This window comes from Pteropus vampyrus, unplaced genomic scaffold (genome assembly GCF_000151845.1).
Source record: "Pteropus vampyrus isolate Shadow unplaced genomic scaffold, Pvam_2.0 Scaffold54, whole genome shotgun sequence".
Taxonomy (NCBI): Eukaryota; Metazoa; Chordata; class Mammalia; order Chiroptera; family Pteropodidae; genus Pteropus; species Pteropus vampyrus.
In genome coordinates, this window is record NW_011888835.1 from 3,315,269 (window position 1) to 3,334,714 (window position 19,446).

A 19,446-nucleotide genomic window follows, 5' to 3' on the forward strand; every position below is an offset into this window, starting at 1 on the left:
TTTTAATTTGGGAGAAACTATGATATAACTACATAGTGTTAACATTAGTAATTTATGAATTAATGGCATGTTGAATATCCTTACTATCTTCTGCTATTGCTCTAACTCTTAAAAGTGAACGCATATTTGGGATTTTTTTTCACCAATATGGTGAGGAGCTCTGGAGTATGTATTGAGAATAACCACATGAAATGAGAATAACTACGTTAAAAACAACCCTGTTGGAAGATTCTAAAATTTGCCACAAAATAGCCACATCAAAAAATAGAATAAGGCATTGCAAAGGGGAGAGTCTAAGCTTTAACTCAAGTGCAAAGAATTCAACTAAGAGAACCTGATACAGAGGGCAAGATATTGCAGGCATAGATATGCACCGCCCAATTTCTGCTTCATAGAAGTTGGATGCCCACCAGCAGGGAGTGCACCAAGCTGTCCAGCTACCAGCTACTTCATACCAGCCTCGGTTACAGAGAGCCAACTTCTCCAAAGTTATGTCCTTCCAGTGGCAGGCAGCCCACGTGCAGTTAGTCAGTCAGGTGAGGATATAAATGTTCTGTTATTTCAACAGGGCACGAGGCATCCTAATATGCAATACATGTTCCAGACCTCTCTACCATTTCAGCTGAGGCTTCTCACTCCTATGCTACAGGCTTTTTGTCTTTGTTTTTGTTTTGCTCAATCTAGCTTCCTCCAATTCACAATCAATTCACAGGAATTGATTCCCAGTAAAGATCTTGCACCTTAAATCCCATCTCAGTGACTGTTGCTGAAGAATATAATCTGTGTTACTAGAGCAGAGTAAGAAAGACCTTTTTCTAGTTTATGATTGCGATAGCAAATCAATGCATTTTTTCCCTCTAAAGTCATTATGAAATATGTATAATGATTAAAACAATTTACTTTTGATGATTTCTGGCCATAAAACCAAAGTGAATGATATGAAATAAAAATAAAGATGACTCAATTATTTTCTTGAGAAAATTATAAATGTGTTAGTATAGGAGTCCTAAATGTCAATATTATGGCAAATAATAGAATAAAAATATAGAATAAAATATCAATATTAATATAGGATAAAAAATCAATACAATGTTATTTATGCTAAAATATATAATGCACAGAATAAAATATCTAATATGATTTTATTTTTGTTAAAAAGTATTATACATGGAGAGAGATATGTCAAAATTTAAAAATATATGCTATTGTTTCTTAATGGTTATAATATTTTTTTTCTTCATGGTACATTTTTGTGTTTCTCTTTCCAAAAAATTGAGATTCTAAACATTAGGAGTTTATTATTAAGTGAGTAAATTTCTGTTCTTATATTACTTATTTTCTAGCCAGAGAAAAAGGGCATATAATAATTTAATGCTATTGCTTCACAAATTACTCTAGATATTCTGTTTCTAGTAATCCATACAACTTCAGATCTCATTTGTTATTTTAGCTGCTACATTATTTCACATTAATTAAAAAGTCAACTCAAAGTTTATTGCTACAAGCCACATTTCCTTAACAGCCAATTTATTTGACGAGGTATTTGAAACTAAGGGCAGAATGTGTCATGTATTTCTATTAAGTTTCATCTCAGCACCAGTTAAAGCCTGTTAAAATCTTTTTGTATTTAGAGTCTGTCTTCCATCCCTCAAAGATATACATCATCTGAAAATCAAATAACTTGCCATAAATACCTTCTCTAAATTTTTGTCAAAAATGTCTTACTCACCAGAATTCAGAATTTACCATAAATTTGCCTAAGGTTTACAGTGGCCGATTAGTACTGACTTAGATTATTCAACATGTCAGGGATCCATCCAAATGCAAAACTTGCTATTTATAGTTCTTACAATTGTCCCATAAATACAGTGGGGGAATTAATAGAACAAAAAGAAAACGTTAATTGCCTGATGGAATGAATGATCTGTTAACACATTCATATGGTATAAATGATATTTTTGTACCTTGAAATATGATTGTGAGAGGTTTATCAGTATTTGCAATACCTAAATTGACACATAAACAATGCACCATAAACAATGAATACATGAATGAATGAATGAACCTAATATTTAGTTGTTGACTTATTGATCCATGACAAATAAATGTAAAGGTACCACATATACATACAAAAAGAATATTTTTCCAGTGGGCTTTTCCTATATATTTTTACTTCTGGATTTTGAGTCAGGTTTTCTAGGGTAATAAAATGCAACTTTTACTTTTATGTATGCAGACATTTCTTGTCTTCTTTTTGGCTATTTTAGTTTTTATTTTTAAGTGATTACATACTTCCCAATCTTCAAAAATTTAGATTATTAAAATGTTGTATTTCCTTTCCTGAATTTAAAAACATGATCAAATTATAGTTATTCTAGGAGATTCCAAACAATGTCTGATTCATTTTAGAGATTTTCTTATTTTCAAACTTAGTCATAGATATTATGCATGGATAAGAACCAAAGTAACTTTATTCTATAGCTCTTATTTGAATTTCTTTTATTTTCTCCAACCTTCTAAGGTCACTATTTTTAACATAATCTAGGAAGACAATAGAGCTCTTCTATCTCTTGTCTAAGGTAGTGTTCCCACTGTTCCACACTTATTCTCATATTTTTAAAATCTCTTTCAAAAATCAATGTTTTGACCTTGACATAGTCTTAATTTGAGTATTAAAGATACATTTTTTGAGTTTCACTTTCTTTCACTTGGTCTGCCTTATTGAACTAAAAGTTATAAAAAGAAAATAAAACTTTTTTTCTATGATATTTTTCTTGATGACTTTTCATTATTCTTTTCAAATCTTGGCATGAAGATTATAATACAAACTGGGCTTTATGTTACCTGTGTTTAATTTATTTGCGGTTGGAAGGACATCTTCTCAATTGTCAAATTTGTTTGTCTATATTCTTTTTCTGTCTTTCTGCTCCAACATTCCCAGTACATATAATCTTCGTCACTTGTTCTCACCCTACGTTATGATTCCCAACCATATAATTCTCTTTTCCACCTGACAGCTTATCTTTGAAATGTCTTCTCTACTTTTCCCAGTTTCTTTCATTCATTCACTTTAAATATTGCTTTAAATCTTCCTTCCACTATTGCATTTATTGTGATTAATCATATTCATCTCTTTCTAACTTCTTATGTTATATTTAAATCAAATTCTCAGTAGAGTGATTTGAATATATTTATATGCTTCATTTGCTTTTACAATTTTTATGTGTTTTCTTTGCTTGTAATAAAAATTTCCCCTTCTCTGATATAAAATTAAATGTTATCTTTTATGAGAAGCTTTCTTATTTCCACTGGGAAGAATTAATTATTTGATATTTAGTACCACTAATTGACTATTTTATATGTATATTGCATAATAGGAGACATTCTAAATGCTGTTTAATAATATTAAATAATTGCTCGGTTCTTAGTAGTGGAAAAATATATATCTAAATAATTATTGAAATTAAACCTTTCCTTCACATTCTTTTACTATAGGACCCAGGACAGAAAATGGTGTGAATCAAGTTATTTCCTTAAAACATGAACTGTAGCCATCTTGAGATACTTTATTATAACTTCCAAAGACTAGTAAATTATCCAGCAAATAGTAGTGGTCAAAAATATTTGTTGAATTAATTTCGTCAAATAAAACAGAAATGCCATTGCTCAGCAGACAGTAGTTATAATAGTTCTGAATTAGCACACTGCATATGTGATTTACTATGTATAGAGGCCTAATAGCAAAGTTATTTTAATCACTACTAAATTATTTTTGACCTAAATATAGTATTAAAGTTTTTAAAAAACTTTTATTATGCATAAATTTGTTGAAAAATTGTTTGGCTAATTTTTATTCAAAATATCCCATTATACTCTAATAGTCAAATATATGTTCTATATATAATATCTGGTGTTTAATACATTTCTACTTCTATTTAATTTAAAATACATGAAAAGTGAGTATATCCCATAAATCATTAATCTAGTGTAATGAAAATTTATGTATTTCTCTATTTCAACTAATGAATGGCTATGTAAGGCAAAACAACTTAAGAGCTTGTTGATTATATTTTAGAACCACATATAAATGGAATAGCAAACACACATATTCAAAAAATAGTCTCACGGTAAGTATAAACATAACTTATTTAGAATAAATCATTCAATCCAGCACATAGATGCTTTATCAGTGACTTTCATTGGAAGACAGGAGATTTGCAACCTCTCAATGTAAAATATGATGGCTGTGTCAGTGTTATAAAACATATTCTTCATAAGGGCAGAGGGGAAAAAATGAATGAAAAACATGAGGGACCTTGAATAACAGCTCAACAGTAATTCTGTTTAATTGCTTTTCACCCTTTTCTAGCATCAGTGAAGCTTTAAAACATTGGTCAAAGATGATGACTATCACAAAGTATTTAGAGTGCAGCACATTGTTAAAGTTCTTAGCTTCTGAAATAATTACAGCATGAGCAAACATAAAGATGATTCCCCCATCTTCACCTGCCTTCTTCAAATGATTTTCCAGACAAGGTAGATGTGATTAAAAGAAATCTGATATGAATAAGAACATCAATGTCAAAAAAATATATCATAGGCACTTGCCACAAAAGGATGAAAATACTATGAATGTTTCACATTAACTCACACCAGAATCAGACACTATCCTTACTGAAAAACACACTACTAAAATAAAGGACACAAAACATACCCAATAGATGAGAAAGAGCAACACAGAAACGGGAAGTGTTTCTTGATTTAAAGGAGATAGCTCTTGTCTGCTAAGGCTTTGCCTTAGCAAAGAAATGACGGCAGGAGAAAACTTTTTCATCCATTTATGGGCATGATTGATAAAGGATTTTTCCCTCACTAATTAGAAGTTTATGCTAGATTAATATTTTAAACTTATGGTTTCATTATAAGTTAATTATATTAATTTATTCATCACTTGATAAATTAAAAATCATTACTGCTATTCTGCTAAGTCCAGAGGTTGTGTAGGAACCCAGGTTCTGTGCTGTGACAGTAGTTGTACATGAGGCTCCATGCCACATTCTGATTTCAGCATACACAGCTAGGATAGATGGTCACACACCTTTGCCAATTTCTTCCTCAAGTGCTCACTCTGGTGTCTCTCTGCTATGGAATGCCGCTCAATTACAATTAGAGGAATTAGGAAGTGAGAATTTAATGCCCTTTAAACGAGTCTCAACCAATGTAATGAGTCAGTAGAGGTTTCACTCCCCATGTTCTCTGGAAAGATAGTTGTAAGATGCAATGTACTATCTTGGATGATTCCCTGAAGGAGGGTCGAACCCTCACTGCTCCCAAAAGTAACCAGCTCATTGCTGCTCAATCTCTGGCTTTTCTTTTTCACCTGTCCCATTTCTCCACTCTCTCTTTTGTTACTTTACTTTCCGCTGCACCCCTCCCCCCCAAAAAAAAATCTCTACATATTTATTTCTAAGTGCTTGTTTCAGGATTTGCTTTGAGGGAGGAACCGAAACCAAACAGTTGGTACTAGAAGTAGCAATAGAAAGTATCACTTTAAGACAGGATTCCGAAACTGGTTTCCTCATTGCTGGTGATAAATGAGGAGCTGAAAACTCCTGGTTTGCTTTGCCACTGCATTTGTTGAGACTCAACTGCAGAGAGGTGAATGAGATTCAGGTGGGAGGAGATACACAGGTGAATGTAATAGCTCTAGTACGTGGAAGCTATGAGGGCAAGGTATTTATAGGGCTTGTGGTGGCAGCTTGCAGTTTTCAACTGTTCCACAAGTCTTGAGGTAAAACAATGGCAGGGTCAGTTCAACCAGCTGTCCACTCAGGACATGCTGGAAAATCAGGAAGGCCTTGCAGTGTTCATTACCTGCAACTGGAGGAGAGAGAGCACTGAAAATGTAGGTCCACGATTTAATCATAAGGATTGAACAGATGCAAAAAATACAAACTGCTCAGTTTCTGTGGATTTCCTGACATGAAGGGTGTGGTAGTAAGTGGGACCTAGAACTTAGATGGATTGCAGAGAAAGCTTGCCCTGAGGATATTGCCCTCCTAGATTTTCCTGGTACACCTGGACTTTGAGAGAAACAGCACTGTCACTGTTGTCAGTCGATTTCCCCTTGACTAGGACAACATAAAGAAATTACATGAGGTGAGTGTCTTGTGATTTTTTTTTCCCCCTTAAGGTCACCCATATCTTTCATATTTGACTCAAATTTATAAATATGCTCAACTCTCAGTAGAGTCCAAGATGGGAAATACAGTCTCTGCTCTGAGTAATCTGTCTTATCAGACAAGTTTCGGAAGTGGGCTCATTGGTAAATATGTACTAGCAGAAAGTCGGAAACATGTATAGAAGTGAATATTGAGAGTATTTCCGTAAATATATAAGGCTGGATGGAGAGTAAGGCTTTATTTACCAGGAGGCACACTTCAGTGACAAAATATAATATTCTGTATGAATACCTGGAGCTGGTTTGCTGGAAGGACTTCTTAAAACTTGAATGCAGTAAGTAATTTACAATAAATGATGTGGAGACGCCAGAATCTCCTTAGCAAAGTACTAAAGAAGAGATCGCAAGGCCTAAGAAAAGTAAAAGACGTATACAATGAAAACTACAAAACATTGCAAAGGGAAATTAAAGAGGAACTGAATAGTGGGGAGTTATATTATAAATAAATTTGATAACACAATTATAAGTTATTCTTTAAATATTGATATTAAGATTCGACAAAATTTCAATTAAAATAACAAGTTTTTTCTTTTGTCAAAATTGATGAGCTGGTAAAATTTTATATGAAAATGCAATGGAACGAGAATAGCCAAAATAGGAAAAATAACAAAATTGGTACTTACACTACTTTAATTTGTGTTCCAACTCAAATTTTCATCAACAGGTGAATTGATAAACATATTTAGATATATCAGTAAAATAGAATATTACTCAGCAACAGTAACAAAATACTGATACACCCAACAGCAAAGGTGAGTCTCAAAAATATTTTGAGCTAAAGCCAAATATAAAATTTTAAATACTGTATTATTTCACTTAGTTTGGTATGATTCTATATTAAATCTTAGAACAGGCAAAACTAAAATGTAGAAACAAAGTAAAAGAGTGGTTTCCTGGGGATTTACTGCAATGAGACACAAGGGAAATTCATGTAAACATGAATACACATTTGTCATTAATTCCCTAAACTACGCACTTAAAATAACTAAATATTATTATATGCAAATTATGCCTCAAAGGTTATTTAAAGTAAATGGCTGAATGAAATTTTACTACAGTCAAGTAAGAAACAAAATTATTGGTTAGTCGAGTTCTGTGAAGTGATGGAATTATTGGGTGGCTATTAATAAAAGTTGACAAGTTATTAAATGGGTGCTATTAAAGGCACTTATGATACTTGAAGTGCATTTGAAATATTAACTAGTTTAACTTTCAACTGGAAATGTGATTTAACATTTTTAAATTTTCTCCTCCCACTATGGAAATATCAAACCACTCAGCATGCTGTGTGTCTTTACACAAAACTATACTGTTTCTAGTGAATATTTTATAAAAGCAGAAATACAGTGACATAGAATAAAGGATACCTCTACTCTCTACTTCTTTATGGGCACACATTATTTTGGTATATTTCCTTATATATATGTGTGTATATATTTGTGTGTATATTTATGTATACTTATATATATAAGCCCTATTTGCATTTTAAATCTGATTTCAAAAGTCTCATATCATGTAAATAAATATATATTTTGAAATAACCTTTTACTGGATAAATAACATTCCGTGGAATGGATATATAATATTAAGATTCCCTTAATTTATATCTTTTAGTTGTATTAATTTTTTTTGTTAGACATCTTAATGGCCACAGTAATGACTTACCTCCCACATAACTTAGAAATAATCAAATTGAAATAAGCTTCTGCTAGTTTACTCTTTACCCAGTATATGAAAGTAGTCATCGGATGGTGAAAACCAGAGACTATATACAAAAATACATGTCTGAGAGTATGAGAACTTACAAAATTCTAAACCTTGCAAATTATGTGAGACATAATTACAGTATATGTAAAATTTAAAAAGATAAAACCATTATATTGTACCTTGCATAAAGAAAGACTGCTTGAATAGTAACATGATTGTTAGATTGCAATATGGAACATGTATCAGTCAATCAGATCCTCTCCCTCTGGACACTGAAACTTAAAGGAGTATTAGGAAAACATGGAGCTAGTTAGAGGTCGCTTTCATCTCTGCCACAACAGCAACAGGTGGGCAAGACAAATCCTTTGCTGTGGTTCTTACTGCCTTTGCTTTCAGAGCTTGCTTGGATCCTGCCTGTTTCCTAAGCCTCAGTTCAATCCAATATCCTGCCAATAAATCTCTTTTTGGCTTAAGGTGGTTAGATTCACTTTCTGGCTGGTGCATTTATTAGATTACAACATCTTCAGGGAGCAGGAAACACATTTTAGTTTTCATTTTATTCCCAGTGATACATATAGACATAGTGCTTAATGCATGGCTTAAACTCAAATGTTTGATGGATGTACACATGAAAGAATGTTAGCATGGTATGCATAGAACTTTTTTGTAGAACTGTAAGTTGCCTGTTTGGTTGTAGTGTGAGTGCATTAAAAGGAATAATGGGATATAAAAAATTTTAATTGTTGGTAATAATCATAATGTGGACAGATTTAAAAGCCAGATTGAGAAGTTTGTGTTTAGTTTTTTGGCAAGGTAAAGGTTATGAAACAATCAGTTATTTTAAAAGAAATACACCAGAAGTTGTATATAGGTAGAATTTGAGAGAAAATATTTCATGTGGAAAATAATATACTTTTGGTTACTATTTTTCTTTTTTTAGTTTCTAAAATTGAAATATAATTGACATATATTAGTTCAGGTGTATAACATAATGATTTGATATTTGTATATATTACAAAGTAGTCTTAACACAATAAGTCTAGTTAGCATCCACCACCTTACATAGTTACACATTTTTCTTTTTTAAATTAAATTAATTGAGATGACATTGGTCAATAAGATTATATGTTTCAAGTGTACAATATTATAATATATCATCTGTATATTGCATTGTGAGCTCATCACCCAAAGTTTAGTTTCTGTCTCTCACCATATATTTGACCTTTTTTTATCATCTTCAACCTTTCCCCAACCCATTCCCCTCTGGTAACCACTATACTGTTTCCATCAGATATCTCAACATAATACACTGGAGCAAATGATTCCTGTTTTTTTTAAAAAAAGAAAATGAATACAACTAAGATACTTATAGTGTATACTTACAATGTAACCTATAGTTTGAAATAAGCAGCAACCAAGTTATAGAATATCCATGGGAATATCTTCCATAATAAGTAACTAAATAAGGAAAAAAAAAAAAAAGACATCCATTTGTGTGTTTGTGTGTGTGTGTATGTGTGTGAGAGAGAGAGAGAAAGAGAGAGAAAGAATTACAATGGGTGTATTTCTAAACTGGCTGTTTGATCATATCACTCCCCTGATAACTAGGATTTAGTATTTTAAAAATAAACATAATTAAATTAATTAAACGTCTTGACATTTCCTTAAATTCTCATACACTCACTTATTTTCCAGTCTTACAAAACCCATGAGTTTTCAGCAACCACCTTTCTCTGTGTTCTTAACCATTTTGATAGGACTATTTTTCAGAGTATATTTTTCTTAACAGTTTCCTGGTCAATTTTATCTAAAATGTTCAACTTATGGGGATTAATTTGTTTACACTATTTCCTTGCTATTCTTTATTATCTGTGGGATTAATATTGATGTCCCCTTTTTCATTTCTGATATTATAAATTTTCCTTGAGATCCTCTTATTCGAACCATGAGTATTTAAGGATTGTTCGTATTTTGATATTTTACAGGTATCTTTGTTATTGATTTCTAGTTTAAAACCGTTATGGTCTGAAAACAAACTTTGTGTGATTTCTATTCTTTTCAATTTCTTAGACTTCACCTCTTGCTTCACTGAACATAGATTTTTCATCTAAAATGAAGCCTTAGAATTTCCTCAGGTCTTTTCCGCCCATACTACTTCCTTGGCCATGTGTGTGGCCTTTCTAAATTCCCAAGTGTATATTAACACTCTTGAATAATGCCCTAAAAATAAAACCTCTCCTAAGCTTTTCCTTTCAGGCTTCATGCTGTCTTCTTTATTTTATAACTGTAATCTTTTGCCCCAGGTACTGTGGGCATTTTGTTTGCCTTAAAATATTTTTGGAAAAATTTCTGCTGCTTTTTCAGCCTGGTGAGTACCTTGTTAGGCAAAACAGAGGCAAGCATCTTGTATAAGTCCTACAGATAGCTCTCAGATAATTCAGAATAAACAAACACAATAATCTATAAATAAGGTACTCTCTGCTCCCTCTGGAACCACTTACCGGGGTCATAGTTACTGGAGAGAATAGACTACTGTCTTCAAGATCGATGCCAAGCCATGGAGAGGTAAGCGGCAAGGAAAAGTAGAAATACCATAAAATTTTCCTACCATTGTTAAGTTTCCTTGTGTTTTGTTGTTGTTGTTGTTGTTTTGTTTTGTGTTTTGTTTTGTTTTGTTTTTGAGTCATTGTTTGCTTGGTTGCTGTAAACTCTTGGCTGCTTTTCAGAGTTCTGAATAAGTTGGTTCATTTAAAGTAATTATTCATATTGTTGGATTAAAATCCATACTTTCTCTAGCTATTCTATTTGTTCTTTTTGTGTGTGTCATTTTTATGCTTTCTCCTAGTTTAATTTAGTATATTTTGTAATTCAATTTTAATTCTATTGACTGATTTAAATTTTTTTTTAACTTTTTAGTGTTGCCCTAAGGTTAGTAATATGCATGTCAAATAAATCTTAGGACAATTTCAAAAATGTAATATTACTTCATGTGTAGTATAAAGACTTTCTAATAGTATTTTCCTAATTCCCTCCACACATCCCCACTATCACTGTTGTCATGTTTCATTTTTCCATATGTAATGAAAACAATTCATTGTTACTATTTTATAATTTAAACAATTATTTTTGGAGGAATTAAGAAATACTTCTGTATCTAATATTTTTATTTCTTCCTGTAGTTTCTGACCTGTGTCATATTTCTTTTTGATCATTTCTTATACATTAGATCAAGTGGAAATCAATTTTTCATTTTTGTCTGAGAAAGTCTGTTCTTTATTTTTTCTTCTGAATTTATTGTGTTTTAATTGAGATACACTAAACTGTACATATTTAATGTATATAATTGGATCACTTTTTACATAAATATGTACTTAAAAAATTATCACCACACTCTTGTCTCAATATCTTTCATTTCCCTTTTATTCATTTCTTTATTTGCAATTTATTTGCAGAAATCAAGTCATGTACTCTGCAATGTTTCTCACATTCTTAACTGACTGCAGTACTATTGTATTTGCATATATATTTGTATTACTGAAACAAATAGGTATATTCGTCTTGTTTTATTTTCCATATTTTCTTTAAATTAGTAGTTAACTTTAGAGAATTGATTAGATTCAGTCTTAATTTTATTCGAGGAGGTGGGTCGGGCTGCTTTGTAGACAAATTGTCTTCCATTCATAAGACCTTTCTTTTATGCCGTGAGGTTTCACCTTGAGATGGCATTTTCTTTAATGATCGATGAATGTTAATTCTAGATATAGACTTCTGGAACGGTAGTTTTTTCCTCTTAGAATTTTATAGTTGTCACATTATTTTCTACTTGTTTGGATAGATTTTGATCATTAAGTCTGCTGTAATTTTTTTCTCTATAGGGAATGTGTTCATTTTCCTCTTATGGTGGTCAAATTTTTCTTTTTGTGCTTTTTAGTAGTTTGAATATATTATACATAGACTTTTTTATTTGTTTTAGTTTAGTGTGTGTGCATTTTATACTACTTAGTGATCTTTAATATTGGCTCTGTGGTTCAGTGTCTGTCACAAATTTTGGAAAATTCACATTCTTCTTCAAATATTTCTTTTTCCCAATTGTCTTTCTTTAGTTATGTGTGTTTGACCTTTTAATATTACCCCACAGTTGTCAGATGCTCTGTAATTTTTTTCCTTTGTATTTCAGTTTGGGTAATTCTATTGACATCTTCAATTTCACTGATTCCTTTTCTGTATCATCTACTGATTCTTCATCTCCGTTATTGTGTTTTCTCTATTTCTCATTTCTCTATTCGATTCTTCCTCACAGTTTTTCTCTCTTGACTAAAACTACCTATTATTCATGTTATCTATTTTTTTTCATTAGAATCTTTATATGTCAAACATAGTTATATGAAATTTCCTGTCTGATAGTTATAACATTTTTGTAATATTTGAAGCAAATTCAGATGATTGATTTGTCTTTTGAGATTGTGGAAAAATATTTTTTGTGTGCCTCATTTTTGTTGAAAGTTGGACAGTATGTATTGGACACTAAGATACTGAGGTAAACGATTTTGAAAATTTACTTTTTCAAGGTTTTTAATGTGTTTTAGTTAATCTAGTCAGGTGTTGGATTGGTTTTGAACTTCTTATTTCTTTGTGTACCCTCAGTATAACAGAGGCTTCAAATTCTTCTAGTGATAGCTTGTGTTTAAGGAGTGGGCTAATATGCTAGATGATTTTTCTGACTTTCGTTGAACTTTAAATCTAATTTCTTGTTTTAGAGTCTTTGTGCCAAACACTAGATAAAAATCTGTCTCTTGTAGCTTTCTCAATTGTTTTATACTGTTATTTTTACTTGACACTTGTTAGCATAATAGTAGGCAAGGCACAATGAAGACATCATTTGACTGTGCTGATTAAGCCTCAGTCTTTAGCAGGCTCTGTGAACCTGAGTCTTGAAAAGTGTGATGTTCTCAAATGCTCCTATCTCTCTCTAGATGTATTTCTAAAACTATCATATATTCCTGCCCATCTCTAAGGCATAAAGTTTTCTTTTTGTTTCCCTTTCTATTACCCCTCTTCCAGAAGTGGTGGATTTACATTAATGACTTGAGGTTTTTAACTTTCTTTTTTCAGGTTAAGGCATTTGTTCCAGAGGGGAAAGAGTAAAGATGAATCTGAGTGACGTATCAGCAGTTGCTGCTGCTGTTCTACCTTGTGGAAGGTTTCTCAAGATTTTCTTAATCTTTTTACAGCTTTCTGGGGTTCCAGAAGGAAAAGCCCACAAGGTGGTATCAGTTTCCATATGTTTGCATCTCTTATGGGTTTTATGGGCTCATAGTAGCCCACACCTGATCCTTAGCATTTTGTTAGAAATTATTAAACTGGCTTATTTTACTGGCTTTTATGACATTTGGAAACTTCAGTCCCAGTTAAGCAAATGTCTGGATCCTGTTTCTCCCTTAAGTCACCTGTTTTTCTTTATATTTTAAGTTAGTTCTTTGCCCTACTATCTCTAATCCCTCATGTAAAGCAGTTAACTTGTTATTTGCTGGCTTTTTTATTGTTGTTGTTGTCAGTGTAGAAATGACACTCTCCAGCTCTCAAGATCTCTGAGCTGAAACTGAAAATCTCTAAAACTATCTCGAATATAAATTTTATAGGAATATGTATGATCGAGTTGAAAGTACTTGTATTTTAGAATCTAGGTAGTTCGTTCAACTTCCAAGTCTTCCTTTTATATATTCATGTATCTCTAGGGAGATAACTTGACCTCTGATAAATACCAAGAGGCCACTGATACTAACTTTGTAGAACTGAATGACAACAAGGAATATGAAGAATCTACTACAAAGAAAGCACTCATTAAATATTTGTCTTTTTCTCTTTTCTTGCTATGGCAAAATTTTAACTTCAAATTGTTTATGTGTCTGTATGTTCTAACTAAATACTGAATACTCTAAAAGTAGGAACATTTTCTTGTTTAGATTAAACTCATCAACTCCTTACATAGAGCTTGGTATATAATAATTTTTTGCTGAAAAAAAATTCATGTAGATTTCTTTAATACTAAGCAATAGATGGTACTTAGGAAAAGATTTACCAGATATATTTTAAGTATGGAAAGCTCCTGCAAGAAGGCCATAACATTAAATGGTCAGAAAAATTATGCACAGAGGGTTCATTCATCATCTTTCAGAAGTAAATTTTCCTGTCTGGAGAACTTTAGGGAATGATGAGAAAAGAATATAGGTTTTGCCGTTAGATAACATTGGTTTTTTATCTCGATTTCTCTAGGCTGTATGAATTTAGGCATATTAGTTAACCTCCACATGGCTTCAATTTTTCATGTCTGTACCTCACAGAATTTTAAGAGTTAGAAATAATTTCTGTAAAGTTTTTGGCACACAGTAATGCTTAATAAATATGTTAGTCTTAGTTTTTACATAAAATCTTCAGGAAATCATGTTCTTTCAGTAGAAAGGACTTTTCATGGTTAAAAAAAAGATACTCTATGCACAAAAAGAACTCTTAGAATGTAGAAGATACATATCTTGACCGAAAGGAAATGTGTTCTGTGGAGAATGTGAATTCTTTTCAAATCATGTTTTCTAGGCCAACAGTCTGAGTGCTAAAAGAATTATGCTGAAAAAATGTATAATAGTCAATTTAAAAAAAAAAAAACAAGTAAATATGCCTGTTTATATCTATAAATTATAAATAATGATAAATGTTAAACTTATATATAGTAGCTAAATATAGTAGTTATATATAGTAGCTAAAAGTCTGTATAAAATAGTATCTCAAGACTTATTAAAGTTCTGCCTCTTGAAAAGCATGACTAAAACTGTCAAAATATTCACTTTTTAAAAATGGAAGGGGGTGTGGAAAAGAAATCTTTTGACATTATATAATATTTATTACCAAAGACTATGAAGTAGCATCCAGAGAATAATGAATTGGTTTATTTCATGCCTCCAGACAAAAAATTATTAGCATTCTAAGGCCAATGTATTCTAAGGCAAATGTATTTCACTTACCTAATAAAAGGTATCCATTTATCCAATATCCATTAGTTAAAATATTTGTTATTAAAAATTGTATTGCTTTAATTTGACAATAAACTTTTGAATTCTTCATAGAGTGACTTCTCATCATTAAAGTATTTAATTTTCTTAGATATAATTAATTGTGAAATAAATTGCATAACTTTTTTCTGGAGTTTATATTCAAAATACTTTATTAAGAGCTCTTTTTTTTAAAAAAAATGCAAACTTTTAGTTATGCTTTCTGAATAATTTCTAGTTCCTAGCCATGTTTTTTTTTTTTTGAAATGGTTAAACATGTACATTTGAAAAGGAAATAAAAGCAGATTTATCTATCTAGAAAAGTGAAAAAATAATTAGTAAACATTATTTCCTTAAATGTATATAGATTGCAGTACACTTTCTCTTTACTTATTCTAGGTGATTTTCAAAGCATTTTTGAGGATGGATAAATCACATAAAAGATCACATAACTAATGGAAGAACTATGACTCATTCCAGGGGTGAATTTAAATTCTAACTTTATCCACTAAATATATCTGCTATGCCTCTCATAACTCTTTAGATTTCTCCACGTCATCTTGGATTTTATAATTTAATCAACTTTGCATGGATGCAAATATTTAATTTTTGGCTCAACTTTAACATTCAAAGCTTTGGTCACTATAGTTTTCCTATGCTGTTAATCTTTCTGCATATTCTTCCACAGTATTTTTTTTTTTTTTTCAAATCATCAGGTAATATAAATTAAAACTCTGGCCTCCAAAGTATTTGAATAAAATTTTGTTTTTTATTAAACATTGATTCATACAGAATGTGAACCATTGTGTTATCAACTTTATCAGGGAACTCATGTTATAAATCCTTTAGCCAGTTTTGTGTTCTCATAATCTGCAACATATAAACATGGTCCTTTCCGTCCTCCCTCTCTTTATCCCCTGCTTTTTTTTCAAACAACATAATGTCTATACTTCCATGCAGTATGACCACTCTAGTGTAGGCACCTAATGAATTGATCACATAGGATGTCACATTAGTAGAGTGAGAGTATAGCTTTCCAATCTCTGACATAAATTCTGTGAGAAGAAAAGTATAGTACGTAAGTGGAAATTTATACAAATAATCACTTTTGAAAGCTGTTGTTCCATTTATTGTAAATATTGCTGAAATTCAAATTCGATTAATTTCTGACTTACTTGGAAAATAATGCAGTAGGGTAATTTTGTTTCCTTTTACATAGTTTCAAACACAAGGACACTTATTACAGTTAAAGGACCAGCATGGAATCTGAACAGGCACAATGATACTTATGTAACTCTAATTTTTTCCTCTTTTCTCTTTTTATATGATTATAGGAAAATATGTGATTTTAATTGGTAGTAATGAAAACATACATTTTGTTAGGTTCCTGTAAAATTTACAATTTTTACTTTATATTACTATGCATAATACTATTATAGTTTTATCTCAAAAGATATCTGGCATAGTTTCAGGGTGTTTTTTTGGAAATCTAATGGCCTATTCTAATTTTACTCATAAGTGAATTGTTCTCATTCTCAGAAATGAATCTTTAAAGGAAATATATGTTCAACGTTTCTTTTTAAAAGGATGATAGTTAAATATCTAACGGAGAAAAGAGTGGATCAAAGGAGAGAGAAAATAGAGATGGATATACTTAGTTGCTGAATAAAAGGCTCAGCCATGAAATATGTCTAGAAAGCTCTCAAGGATAGAAAGTCTAAAGAGGAGTTAATTAAAATAAATGTAAGCATCACTGTCTAATTGTGATCATTTTCCTCCTATACCTACTTGATCTCATTTTAATCCTCATAGTCTAAATATAAAATAATGGTCAGCTTTAGCAATTACTTTGCCAAGGCTAATCCATCAATGACATTTAGAGAAACCAAGGGGTCTGGAAGGGATTTTGTTTTTGTAAAATAGAGATTGCCTCTTTGCTTTTTAAACTTTAAGCATAAACCGGACATTGACCCAACACATTTTCTAGTTGGTAGACGTTTTCGTGTCCTTGCAGTGTGACCTAGGATCCCAAGCCTTCGCTACATTTAGACACCTGCATAGTCGCCCTATCTATATTATCTCAGGTCGCTTGTGAAACAAATCTAAGAAAATTAAGATTCTGATAAAATGAAGATTTCAAAATAATATTTAGTGGTTTTATGTTTAAGAATTTCAAATTACTCAGAAAAATTAGAAATGCTTTTCTTCAGTATAATTTTTTAAATTAACCGATTTTTCCCAGAGAAATGTTTATTGCCTCTAGTTTCTAACTTAACCCTAATAACAAAATAGTATGACTGAAATTTGTGACTTTTTTTTGTTGTCGACTATGATGTTGATGTGGATGATAAACAAATCTAATTCATTCTAATTTATATGTTGAAAATATTTTAATGAGGCCTTTTGAATAAGATTTTGATAGTTTTTACATAAGCAAGAAACTAAATTTCTAATTAAAAATTTTTAACTGTAAAGAATAGAAATTTTATGTCAGAAATAGTTATTATATAAAAGTATCCAGGATTTTCTTTTCCTCTCTTTAACCTGCTTGATCTCAAAGAATCTTCATTTCAGTAAATCAGACCATAATTTAATTAAATAGCAAGTCCCATTAGTTCTACCTACCATAATCACATTTCTCCAATTCCATGAGAATATCGTATCCAAATTTTGGGCATCTCCTTTTTGGGACTTTTCCAATGGATATTTAAAAGGTATTCTTGCTTTCATTCTTCTAAGATCCATTCCCGTATAGAAACAAAAGTGATCTTTTCAAATGGAAAATTATATCACTCATCTAGGTAAAATCCTTTATTATACTTAATGTAAAATCCAACCTTATTTCATTCTTACAGAATCCTATTTGAAACATTCCTAAATAAATTTCTGAATGTATCTTTTACTAAGTTCCATCTCATCCAGCATACATTAGTGACACTGGCTGTTGTGCAATTCACGCAACAGCCAATTTTCATCAGAGATTGTTATTTTCAGTAGTTGTATTGTGCGCCTGTGTTGGAGATTATGCTTTAGAACTGTTGTAGGTCTGGTTATGGGCAAAAGAATCTGAGGTGAAGATTTATTTGCAGATAATCTACCTAAGAGGCTGTGGGAAGGATAATGGGGAGGAAGAGCAGTAGCAATAGAATCTCATGCAATTCCATGAGGAGCTCTGAAGCTCAGATAAGATGTATTTTATCGATGCAAGGGTATGTAGTATTTTCCCTGAGGACAGGCTGGAAACTTGAGCAAGTTACCTGTTTGCCCAAAGGCCAAATATTGTTAGTAAGCAATATTTTGAGACACAGGGAAAATGACCATTTCTGTAAATTGAATCTACTTGCTATATGTAATAAGTTCATGTCTTTGGAGAATATTTTCTGGGTTTCTGATTTTTTTTTGGGGGGGGAGCAATGTATAAAAAGACAGTAGAATTAATTACAACCTCTGACACTGCAAGTGGTCTCAGGGCTGCAACTTATATATGACATCTTGCTCCCCTGCTACCTAGTCTAGCTTCTCAATTTTATCCACCACCTCTGCATGGCTGGATGGGTATGGTCACCATATACTTCTTAGGCTGTAGCTGCTGCTGCCCGTACCCATTTGCCATAAAAAATTTTAGGGGAATAATAGATACCCAATGGATTATCTAGATTACCTAAATACCAAATGTATTCTTTCCGGCCCCATTGTGTAATAGCTTCCTCCTGAAAATCAGGCCAGCATGGTGACGCTTTTTCTTGTCTCTTAAAAGAAGTACAAATTACCAGGCAGCAGTTGTGACGTTACTTTTAATCTGACTCTTGTGTATTTCCTCTGGTAGAACTCCACCTCCAATTACCAGAGTAATGGAGACAGAAAGCCAAAACCCTCAGTGGGTCACTGGAAGTGACAGTGAAAGAGGCCACTTCTATAATCCTTGGTTTCCTGACTTGTGAATTCTATGTATGACCTACAAAGAACTATGTGATTTTTATTGATATTGATTTTAGCACATATATTGTATCCTAAAGGATGGCTCTCTATCTTCGTGGAGTCTTAGGTGAACTTTCAAAAGTGTGTTTTATTTTCTCATCAGGCTAGTGGTTGCTGAGTATGTGGTATGTGATGGACTAAATGGATGTTGTGATCATGTGCTCAATGATACACATCCTCTGCTTGGTCCCATGTGATATAATGAGGGATCTATGTCAGTGGATCACTGTACAAATCCTTGACCCACCGATGCTAGCTGAGGTCCTCTAAGAAAGGTGAATCCATGTTCAGAATGTGGGTCAGTTTTAGTCATATGACAAGAGTCCAATGGTGAATGGAGTCCAGTGTAATCACCTTGGGACCAAGTAGCTCATTGCTATCTTCTAGAAATGATTCCATAACAAATCTTATGCATTGAATTCTGTTGGCTATTCAGAGGCATCAGTAGCTAGATTAGCCTTGGTGAGTGGGTGTAGA